General features: G+C 35.4%; 1 long non-coding RNA gene across 1 annotated transcript; it reads left to right on the top strand.

Moving 5' to 3' along the window:
- Positions 1–180: 180 nt before the first annotated feature.
- Positions 181–10,490, top strand: LOC118255531 (uncharacterized). Its single transcript, XR_004780986.2, has 5 exons — positions 181–603; positions 3,177–3,637; positions 6,381–6,581; positions 8,849–9,032; positions 9,884–10,490. It is a non-coding gene; the product is annotated as an uncharacterized LOC118255531 (long non-coding RNA).
- Positions 10,491–10,781: the final 291 nt, after the last annotated feature.

The following is a 10,781-nucleotide window of genomic DNA, read 5'->3' as shown; positions in this document are numbered from 1 at the left end:
GAGGAGAGGAGAGGAGAGGAGAGGAGGGGAGGGGAGGGGAGGGGAGGGGAGGGGAGGGGAGGGGAGGGGAGGGGAGGGGAGAGGAGAGGAGAGGAGAGGAGAGGAGAGGAGAGGAGAGGAGAGGAGAGGAGAGGAGAGGAGAGGAGAGGAGAGGAGAGGAGAGGAGAGGAGAGGAGAGGAGAGGAGAGGAGAGGAGAGGAGAGGAGAGGAGAGGAGAGGAGAGGAGAGGAGAGGAGAGGAGAAAGAGGAGAGAAGAGAAGAGAAGAGAAGAGAAGAGAAGAGAAGAGAAGAGAAGAGAAGAAGAGAAGAGAAGAGAAGAGAAGAGAAGAGAAGAGAAGAGAAGAGAAGAGAAGAGAAGAGAAGAGAAGAGAAGAGAAGTGAAGAGAAGAGAAGAGCGAAAAGAAAAGAAAAGAAAAGAAAAGAAAAGAAAAGAAAAGAAAAGAAAAGAAAAGAAAAGAAAAAAAGAAAAGAAAAAAAGAAAAGAAAAGAAAAAAGAAGACAAAGTCATAAGAAAACCCACCCCCATGGAAACAAGCGAACAGAAACCGAAATAAATGCATAAATCTTTATCTCAAGAGGAAGGTTCCAGTCAAAAATCAGGGGGTAAAAAAAAATGTTTTTTGTTTTTAAGTACTAATTATAAGTTTTCATTTAGATTCATGTTTACAAACCAGTAAAATGAGATGTTTAAATATTTTCTGCTCTTGGGCAATGTCATAATTAGAAACAAATTCTGATCAACCCCTCCCCTTTTTTTTTCTATAAAATTGTTCATTATCTTCTCTAAGGATACTGCACAATTATACAAATATAAAAAATTAAACTTATAAATTTCTTCCTTCCCTCAGAAAAGACAGCTGATCAGAAAGATACTATTCCTTTTGCTTTGGTGAAACTTAGGCATTTATAGTTTGATGCAACTATTATAGTTGTGTCTCAAAGAGTTTATTTTTTATGTTTGTTTTAAGGCATTCTTTGAAAAAAAAAAATAGTTTTCAGAAAAAACTCAAAGGTTTGCATTGAAAACTCAAAATAGCAAAAAACACTTTTGCAATTAAACTATTATCTACTAAATAAATAAACATTTTGACAAACAAAAATTAAATTGTTTTTTCTTTAATGTAACTTTGTTGTATTCAGGTTTCCAAAATAAGTTTTCCACTCAGTAACATTCCTAACTGCAAACTCATAGAAGAGCATGTTTTTCCTTTTTGTACAAAGGTAGTAAAGTCTGCAGAAAATCTAGCTTCTTGTTGGACATTTTTCTTCCCTGGATACATCTAAACTTAGTTAAACCCTTCCATTTGACAATAAATGTAGTATACATTTCCACATTTTGAAAATACATCTAGACACTTAATTCTTGCTGAAATGGGTAAGAATTACATAAGAATATTTCAACATTTACTATTTCAGTAAATAAGCTAGAACATGCTGTGGCCACAGTAATGTGGTCAGCATCTTAGATATTTTTATTGTGGGGCTGCAGGTGGCCATTGAATGAGAAGTTGCTGTTTCCCACTACTACAGCTTGATTTCACGCGTTCTCTTTTCCCTGGTTCAGTTTAATTTGTACCCGCTACAGCAATAATTTCTCATGCACAGCTTTACCAAGGGAGTGAGCGAAAGAACACTGTGTCCTTTGAAGTGGATTGGAGAACATTAAGCAGTCGCTTCTCCATATCCATGGTATCTAGAGTCTTTTCATCCTTTGAGCTGAGCTGAAATCAGTTATTTATATGCATTGTTCCATTTTCTCTAGCCTTCTAACTTTAAAGAAAAGACTGATATATTTATTTAATGGCAGAGCATTAGGTCCAAACCTTTGGCAACATGGACTTAGGCTGACTTCAAGAGATATTTTTAGTTCACCTCTGTAAGCATTAAAATGAAAGAACTGTTACAGCAGCTTCAAGTTAAGAAGAAGGATCTGAGGCAAATAAAAATCAATTATTTAAAATTCCTGATACATTAATTCATCCAGCAAACATCAAAACAAATAAATTATATGGGTATGTCAGTCAGAGAGAGAGAGAGGGAGAGACTGTGTGTGAGAGATCTGCATTATTTGATTTCTTTTGCAAATGCTTAACTAGTACAAATAGGGGGTAAATCCCCTAACCTGCAGTTTCCCATGAATATCCTCTATTTATGTTTCTGTTAACTCCCTTCTTCATTCAAACAGAAATGAAAAACATGATCTTTTGCTAAGTTTATGGTGGAAAACTACATGACTTTCAAAAACGATAATGATTTAAGTGAAAGATTTTAAGGATTTTAAGGATAAGGAAAGTTTTTAAGGATTGGAATAGACCCCTGTTCCTCCCTTAACCAGACACCTGAGAATGTAAAACACAACTGTCAAGATGTCTACTGGCTTGCATTACAAGAAATTTAATCCATTTACTCACTAGCGTGATGTCCTGCTAGCAGGAAGTAAGCATGTACTAATCAAATGCTTCAGTTCTTTATTTAAATGCTTACAATGCATCCCAAAAGAGAAGGCTGTCCAGTGCAAATTGTTCTTGAGGAAATTACTTGGACTTTTAAGCTGCTATTGTAACAGAAGTGTAGCTGTTGTTAGCAAATTAGTGGTTATGGTTACAGTAAATGGAAAACAGAGAAGCAATTATGGCTACAAATTATTTCAAAAGTATTAGAAAAACAAGATGAGCTCCTGTGTTACTAATGGCAACTGGAAGAAAGTAGAGTTATAAACCTATAAAGCAAGACTAAAAGTGAACGATTTAGCATCAAAGGAGTCAGCTTTGTAGGAAGACATAATGTTTCCAGGTGCCAGCAGAAGTTAGTACTTTGCAACCACCAGTTAGGTTTATATGCCATGAAAATTGCTTGCCATTATTTGTGCTGTACATATTTATAATCATTAAGATGTAATTTCATTACATAATTGTAACCTGGAAGATTACTTTTGTTTCATACCAGTGTACCTAAGTGAGTTCAGTAAACTCCATAAGGAGTGTAAATGAAGAAAGAGTGTGTGCTTTGTTTGTTTATTAGTAGGAAACAACATTTACCTTTCGTGAATTCATTGATTTCTTAAAATAATGTATTTGCAGAATTAACTTAACATGCTAGTTTTTATGCTTATATTTTGTAAGTAACCTGTTTTTTTTTTTTTTTTTTTTTTTTTTTTTTTTTTTGTCTTGTATAAGCAAATTCATAAAACATGGGACAGGTTCCTTCACTCAAAGAAAATGATAGACTCCTCTAATGAGGGGTGTCTGACACTGGAGATAAAGAAGAGAAGAATGTACCAACTCTGCAGCAGAAAGTGCATCAACTGAAAATATTTACTGTTGCTATTAAAAATGAATTAACAAAAAACAGGTGGCCTTTTAATTGAAGCCTTTATCACACTTTGCTCCATTTCATTTAAATGCAAATTTGAAATCCTTTCTCTAAGCCAATAGAAAGTTGAAACTGAACATGAACACTGCTTTACTAATGATGCAATTATGTGGCATACCATTAGGCTTAATATGAAATACCACACATACTGGAAATATTAAGACATCCAGTGAGGATCCTCTTCTTTGCTTTTAAAAGTATTTTAAACAAGTATCTTATAAGCTGTTTAACTGAATTTTAATACGACATACTTTGTCTGTGCTTGGTAAGATACTTACTATTTCAATTTAGCCTTCATTTCTTTTGGGCTGCATGTCTCCTAAGTTCCAGAGGGGAGAACTGTATAACCAGAAAAGCTATGTCTTGTCACAGTTGTAAAAAGAGGCTCATCTGTACTCAGGTCTGACCACCCAAACCCAGATGAATTTATAAGTAAGAAAGAGTAGGCTAAGGGCCTACAGAGACATTTGAAATCTTGATGATGAAATCTTATTTATATGTTGGGTGCCTTTTCTTCCAAGTGATCTGATGGGAGAAATGTATGGGTCTTTTCCCTTCCCTTCCCTTCCCTTCCCTTCCCTTCCCTTCCCTTCCCTTCCCTTTTTCCTCTCATATAAGACTTTGCTACTTGATCCTTTTATTTGCTTGACAAAAAGATTTTGTTACCACATCCTAACGCACATTTTTCTAAAGCTGTCTTAACTATGAAGTAGATTTCATTACTGTTTTGATGTATTTATTTATTTTTTTCTTTAAAATGTTTTTAGGTTTTACTAGGATAAAATATATTTTGTTAAAAAGGTGAGGGGAAGGTAGCCTTGACATGGTTGCTCCACATGGATCAGGTGAAAAGTCTGGAATAATGAGTACAACTGCTTTTCCATGAATCTGTAGTCATTCCTTTACTGAAGTTCCTTCTCCTGCTCTGCTTTTTTTTTTTTTTTTTAAATGCATATATTTAAAAAAAAAACATAAATTGAAATAAATATAAAGTTAAATAGAGACACAACCACAAGAGAGCCAAACCAGAAGTCATATTTAAAGAAATAAAATTATTTGCTCCATTAATTTGAGAGAAAACTAAGCGGTTTTACTTCCCCCCCCCCCCCACTAGTATTTACTCTTATAGCATATTGAGCAATATTTCTTTTATTTCTTTTGAGTTTGTCACTTCTGTACTGTGCTGCCATACTGTCCTAATGCAAGCAATTGGAATATTAATTTTAGGAAGGGGTCATATAAAACTTCAATGATTCGGTTATCACAGCTTTAGTATGGCTGCTCCAGATATGATCAGGTATATTTTTCATTTGTTGGAACAAAAGAAAAAAAGAAAAAGAAAAAGAAAAAGAAAAAGAAAAAGAAAAAGAAGAAAAAGAAAAAGAAAAAGAAAAAGAAAAAGAAAAAGAAAAAGAAAAAGAAAAAGAGAAAAAGAAAAAGAGAAAAAGAAAAAGAAAAAGAAAAAGAGAAAAAGAAAAAGAAAAAGAAAAAGAAAAAGAAAAAGAAAAAGAAAAAGAAAAAGAAAAGAAAAGAAAAAGAAAAAGAAAAAGAAAAAGAGAAAAAGAAAAGAAAAAAATAAAAATGAACTCTCAGGACTATATAAAAAGCTAATTTTACAGCTTCCAGGTTCAAAAGTTCAGGTCAGAGGTGTGGTTTCATGCAATTTATTTTGCATATGAATGGAATAGTCTTGTGCCTTTCCATATTAACAGTCTTCTCTCATTATAATAATAAGTACACTGGGAAGGATGATACATTGCACAAGATAATATAAGTTGACATAGGCAAAGGAATCATAAGAAAGCTTAGCTCCTGATACTGTTATTTTGCTTCTGGGTATCCCTGAAATGCTGAATATGTTTTTCATTTGATCTTAGCTTAATGCAAGCATCAGTTGTTTGCAGAGGGAAAAAGAGACTTTAAAAACATCCAACCTTCATTCACTGAAACATTTGACTCTGAAAGTTTTCCAGTAATTGGTGAACTATTGAGATTCCTCTGACACCTACACAAAATATTGTGCAGAAAATGGGTAACTTGATGTATACAAGTTACCCTAACTGCTGTCTCCTAGAAGCCCTTTTCATTGATTAACTAACCTGTTTTATCCATACCCAAGTCAAGTGCATGGTATTTGGGTTTATGCTCCCTGATTTCCTTGGTAGCAGGAGGGGTCCTTTCCAGGCTGTAGAGGCAGACCAGACAGCAGGGAATCTGCAATGGATTATTCAGCTCCTTCCCCCTGATTAATGAAGTAATCCAATTGACACACATTGAAGTAAACAGATAGTGACATATTTGTAGACAAACTGTCATACTCTTGATTTTTCCAAAACCAAACTATTTCTGAATCGCAAGCAAGGACTGTAAAAAGTCTGCCAGCCTCAGCAGCTGGTATGTTTCTACAAGACCCAACCATTATGGAGAAAAGTTAATTTCAGTATAATGTACTGCATTTTCTTACAGCTCCTATTAAGCCTCTCTTACACAATGAACTGAAGATAAAGTACACTGTAAATATTGTAGTTGTGTTTTATAATTCCTGTTTTCTTTTTGTTTTCTGTTACATACCTGAATCATTCTTTGAAAAGCAAGTTGATTTTGCCATCTTAAATCTTTTTTCTTAATGTATATTTTTTTTCTTGTTAGTCATTTGTTTGGAGACAAAAATGTATTTGATATTTAACTTGTTTTAGCATAAACCAAATAGATTGGATTTTCAAAAGCAGAATTGGTTTAGTATAGCTCCCACTGAACTACTCTGCAATTCCAAGAAATTGGGACTCCACCTGTCTGGCAAGGAGCCTCACAGCTACAGTGTTATTATTGAGTGAGTTAGATATCCATCTAATCAAGCCTTTTACAGTGAAGAAAAAATAGACTATTTAAATGGAGTGGTTTACTTCTATGTCAAACTGTATCACACCTCTTTCTCTTGTGAACTCTGCCTAGATGAACAGAAGTAAAGAGGTATGTTATCTGACACTACCACTATATATTTGTAATAGATAAGGAATAACTTCTAGTGCATTTAGTGAAGATTTCTCTGCAATGAAAATACTTTGAACTACAGAGCTGTTATAACCAGGGCCAAGCAAATAGACTCCATGATGACCAGTTGCAGCATTTGGAGTGAAGATTAATTTCCTTCAGCACTGCATGAGTAAAACATCCAGACGTATTCACATTGTATTGTGAATCCCACCCAGGTAAGTTCCAAGAGGGTCCTTTCAGCCTGTTTTCTTAGGCTTAAGTGAGAGTTTTTGGTGTGGGGTGGGGCAGGGGGGCGTTTTCTTTGAGCTTCTGATTTCGGAGTCAGATCATCAAATGTATTTAGCCACAGTAACACTTCATGCCTAATATAATCTTCAATAACCTTTAGATTAGTTGATCAGATTTAGATATCTGAGAAAGAGAATTTTAGAAACTAATGACACAAGACAGTATTTGAGCTAATTATGATTGATGTGCAGAGGAAGATCTTGGAGACACCTGGTAAAGGTAGCCAGAGGTGAGTAAGCATTTCTGAAATAATATGTATCTTCCTTTCTTGAACTTTAAACATTGATGTGGAATTAAGGTCCTGTGGAAAGTTCTCTGTTATGGCAAGACACGTGTTATGCTATATTTTCTTTTAGAAAGGACCAAAGCTCAAAATAAAAATCTTAAGATAGAGGGAATATTTAGTAGCCTGTTGGGTTACCCACCAAGGCTGTAGGAAACTTAAATCTCCTATGTGGTGTTCAAGGCATAAATATAAGTTAATCTACAACCTTCAAGGTCATCCCCACTACCAGAATATTTCGAGTGAAGAAAAGAAATAATTACATGATCTTGAGCATTTTATGGTTAATATGACTGTTCTCATAATAGTCTATAGGCTACTCTGGCACTAATCTGTCTCTCTCAGTGTTCCTTTGGAGCTGTTCCTTCATTTATGAATGTTTTAAATATTAGAGGTGAGAGAGAAAGATACGGCATTGTCTGGTGATGATGTATACATCCAGGTCTGTTCTGCTATGTAATCTGTCATTATTTCATTTGTTTGTTTGTTTTATTTTTTGTTTTGCTTTGTTTTGTTTGTTTGTTTGTTTTTAATCTGGGCATAATCTGAAACTAAAGGATTGTGCTCTTGCAGTAAGAAAGCTTTTCTCTTGTCAGGGTGTTAAACTCTCAGGAATTTTAGCTTGAACAAAGACTTCAGCAACTCATTAATTGCTGGTGGGATCCAGCTTCAGCATCTTTGTGTGTGCAGAAGCTTACAGAGTTAGGCAGAAGACAATGGCTTTTAATGACACCACAGGTGGCTAGATGGGAATTGAGGAGGTGGAAAAAGATGGAGACTTTTCCAAAGTAACTTATAAGATGCAGTAACTTTTCCAAAGTAACTTATAAGATGCAGGGTAAAACAGCTGAAGAAGTATTTTGAGGGAAAAAAAAATCAAATTAAATATGAATATATTGAATTTTGAACCTGTAAGCTTTCTCTACTACCAGTTACTTGCTCACATTCAGTTCATTGAAACTATTTTAGAACACCAGTGGAACCTGTGTGGCAACCCAGTGTTATCACACTCCCATTTATTTAATTATTTATTTCAAAATAACAAGCTCTTGTACTTTATCGCTGTACTTACTGTTTTTAATTGCCTGAAAAGATTATTTTTGAAGAGTATTTGAAGAATGAAGCAAATGGCATCTATGATATTAATTACTGAGAACGCTCTTGTTCTCCATTATTATTAAAAAAAAAAATGTCGCTAATGTTTTCTGTTCCATTAAAAGGGTCTTTGCTTAGCTAAGCAATGTACTGTGCCACTAAGTCTGATATAGCTTATTCTGTCTTGTCATCTTTCGTTTCACCCCTGATAATTATCTTAGTCATCAAGAATACTGTCATTTTCTTCTTGATTAATTTTCAAACCTATCTGTGTGTCTCATTTGTTTTACTTTTTCCTTGATTCTTTGCAGCATTTGTAGGAGACAGTACTTCAAAATGTGATGTAAAAGATCTTGGACCAGCAGCTAGTAAATTAGACATTTAAAAGGCTAATATTTTTCATTGTTGTCTTTTATAAAGATTTTATTTTCTTTAAAATATTTCTACAGTTTAGTAAATGAAATAATGGAGATGATCCACAGAGACAGGCCACTTTATTTTTTGCTTTAGATTAGCTTTATTAAAACCTACAAAGAAAAACAATAGTAAGGTCTCTTGCATATACCCTGGAGTAAGATTTTTTTCCTCCTGGGGTGTTCCAGCTAGAACACAAAATGGCAGCAGTACTGTGCAGTCAGCAAGTTTGTGGAAATGCAAAAGCTCAAAAACCAGTGTCCTGAAAAGAAAAAGCACTAGTCATAGCTTTACCACTGTCACCACAAAACACTTCCTAATTTGTAGCTTGACTTTGCCTTTGCCTTGCTTCCCATAGAGTCATTCAGCAATTCATGCCCACTCTGCTTTTGTTTTATCCAGGTGGAAATGACTACATAAACTGTAAAAAAGTGAAGAACTAGATTGCATGTGTGCACATATACAAAAGGGAACAGCCAAGAGCCCGTCCAGATGCCACACTCCAACCAAAGGATCATGATGACAGCCCATGATCTCCTGCCTTCATACAGCATCTTCAGAAAGGAAAAGAAGTCCATATCCACCTGTAGGTGCATTTTGGACAGCAATAAACAGAGAATGAACATAGCTAGGACTCAGCTGTTAAAACCTCTGTGGTGGTTTTACCCAGCTGAGCAGCAAAACTCCACCACAACTGCTCTCTCAGTCCCCTTCCCCAGAAGAAGAACAGGAGAAGAAAGTATGCTGGAAAATAAATAAATAAATAAATAAATAATAATAATAATAACAATAGGATAATTTAATTAAAGGAGAAAGGAAGAGGGAAAAAAAAAAAAAAGAGAGAGAGAGAAAAAAAATCTCTACTTCCCATCAATTTGTGATGTTTGGCAACATCCTGGCAAGCAGGGCCTCAATACACACATCAGTTGTTTGGGAGGATGGATGTATCCATAACAAAAGCCCCCCCTCTCCTTCCCCTTTCCCACCTTTTATTGCTGAGTGTGACATCATATGGTATGGAATTTTCCTTTGGCCAGTTTAGGTCAGCTGCCCTGGTGATGTCCCCTCCCTACTTCTTGCCCACCCAAAGCCTACTGGCTTTGGGGGATTTGGTGGGGGTCTTGGTGCTGTGCCAGCACCACTCAGCAATAGACAAAACATTCTACGTTGTGCAAAGCACAACACTGTATGGGCTACTGCAGGGAAGGTTAACTCCATCCCAGCCAGACCCAGTACAACCCCTTGCTAAAGGGACATGCACAGGAATTCTAAGCACAGGAGATGAGTTTAATTTTTCACCACAGTGGTGCAAGTACCAGAAATATGTTCCCGCAGTTACAATCACTAGCAGCCTAGGCATCCTTTCTTAGGGTGAGATCAGCAGCTTAAGTGCTGTTGCTGATTTCCTCTCTAAATATTGTTGTCTCTATTTTGCAGGCAGGGAGCAGGAAGAGGCTTGCTGTGTGTCACAGAGAAGTCAGAGCAGAAGGAAGAACAGCAAGAACTTCTGAGTCCAAGCCTCACCCTAGATACTTATACTTTTCAGATGTATTTGCATAGTGAGGTACAACATGCTAATATTCATATCTTTAAAAAGGACCTTCCTGTTTTATTTCACTTTTTTTTTTTTTTTTCTCTAGTTAGAATTATAGAATCATCATACAATCATAATAGAATCATTAAGGTTGGAAAAGACCTTCAAGATCATCTGGTCTAACCATCACCCTACTACCAATGACACCCACTAAACCATGTCTCTAAGTACCAGGTCCAACCTTTCCTTGAACGCCCCCAGGGACAGTTACTCCACCACTTCCCTGGACAACCCGTTCCAATGCCTGACTACTCTTTTTGAGAAGAAATGTCTCCTAATTTCTAACTAAACCTCCCCTCGTACAACTTGAGGCCATTCCCTCTAGTTCTGTCACTGGTTATCTGTAAGAAGAGGCTGACCTCCAGCTCCCCACAACTTCCTCTCAGGTAGTTGTAGAGAGCAACATTTGAATGTCAATATTTCTGCTGTTTTGTTTTTAATTTACATATTTTACACCAGTTGAAAAAAAAAAAAAAAAAAAGAGAGAGACTGTGTTGTCTTCTATCACCTTCAAAATGTCTTTCAATTCAAAAAAAAAAAAAAAAAAGGTACTATTTGTCTTCAGGATAAATTTAATCATCTGTATATATATATTGAAAATTGCTGCTATCCTTTTTTTTCCTTTTTTTTTTTTTTTTTTTTTTGTAAGAGCAACAATTAACACTTATCTCTGCTTTGGTTTTTATTATATTCTACTATTATATTATTTATTATATTCTATTATTATAACTCACTTTTTGT

The sequence above is a fragment of the Cygnus atratus genome, chromosome 3 (genome assembly GCF_013377495.2).
Source record: "Cygnus atratus isolate AKBS03 ecotype Queensland, Australia chromosome 3, CAtr_DNAZoo_HiC_assembly, whole genome shotgun sequence".
Taxonomy (NCBI): Eukaryota; Metazoa; Chordata; class Aves; order Anseriformes; family Anatidae; genus Cygnus; species Cygnus atratus.
The sequence above is the reverse complement of the archived record's forward strand: the minus strand, read 5'-3'. Positions and strand labels throughout refer to the sequence as shown.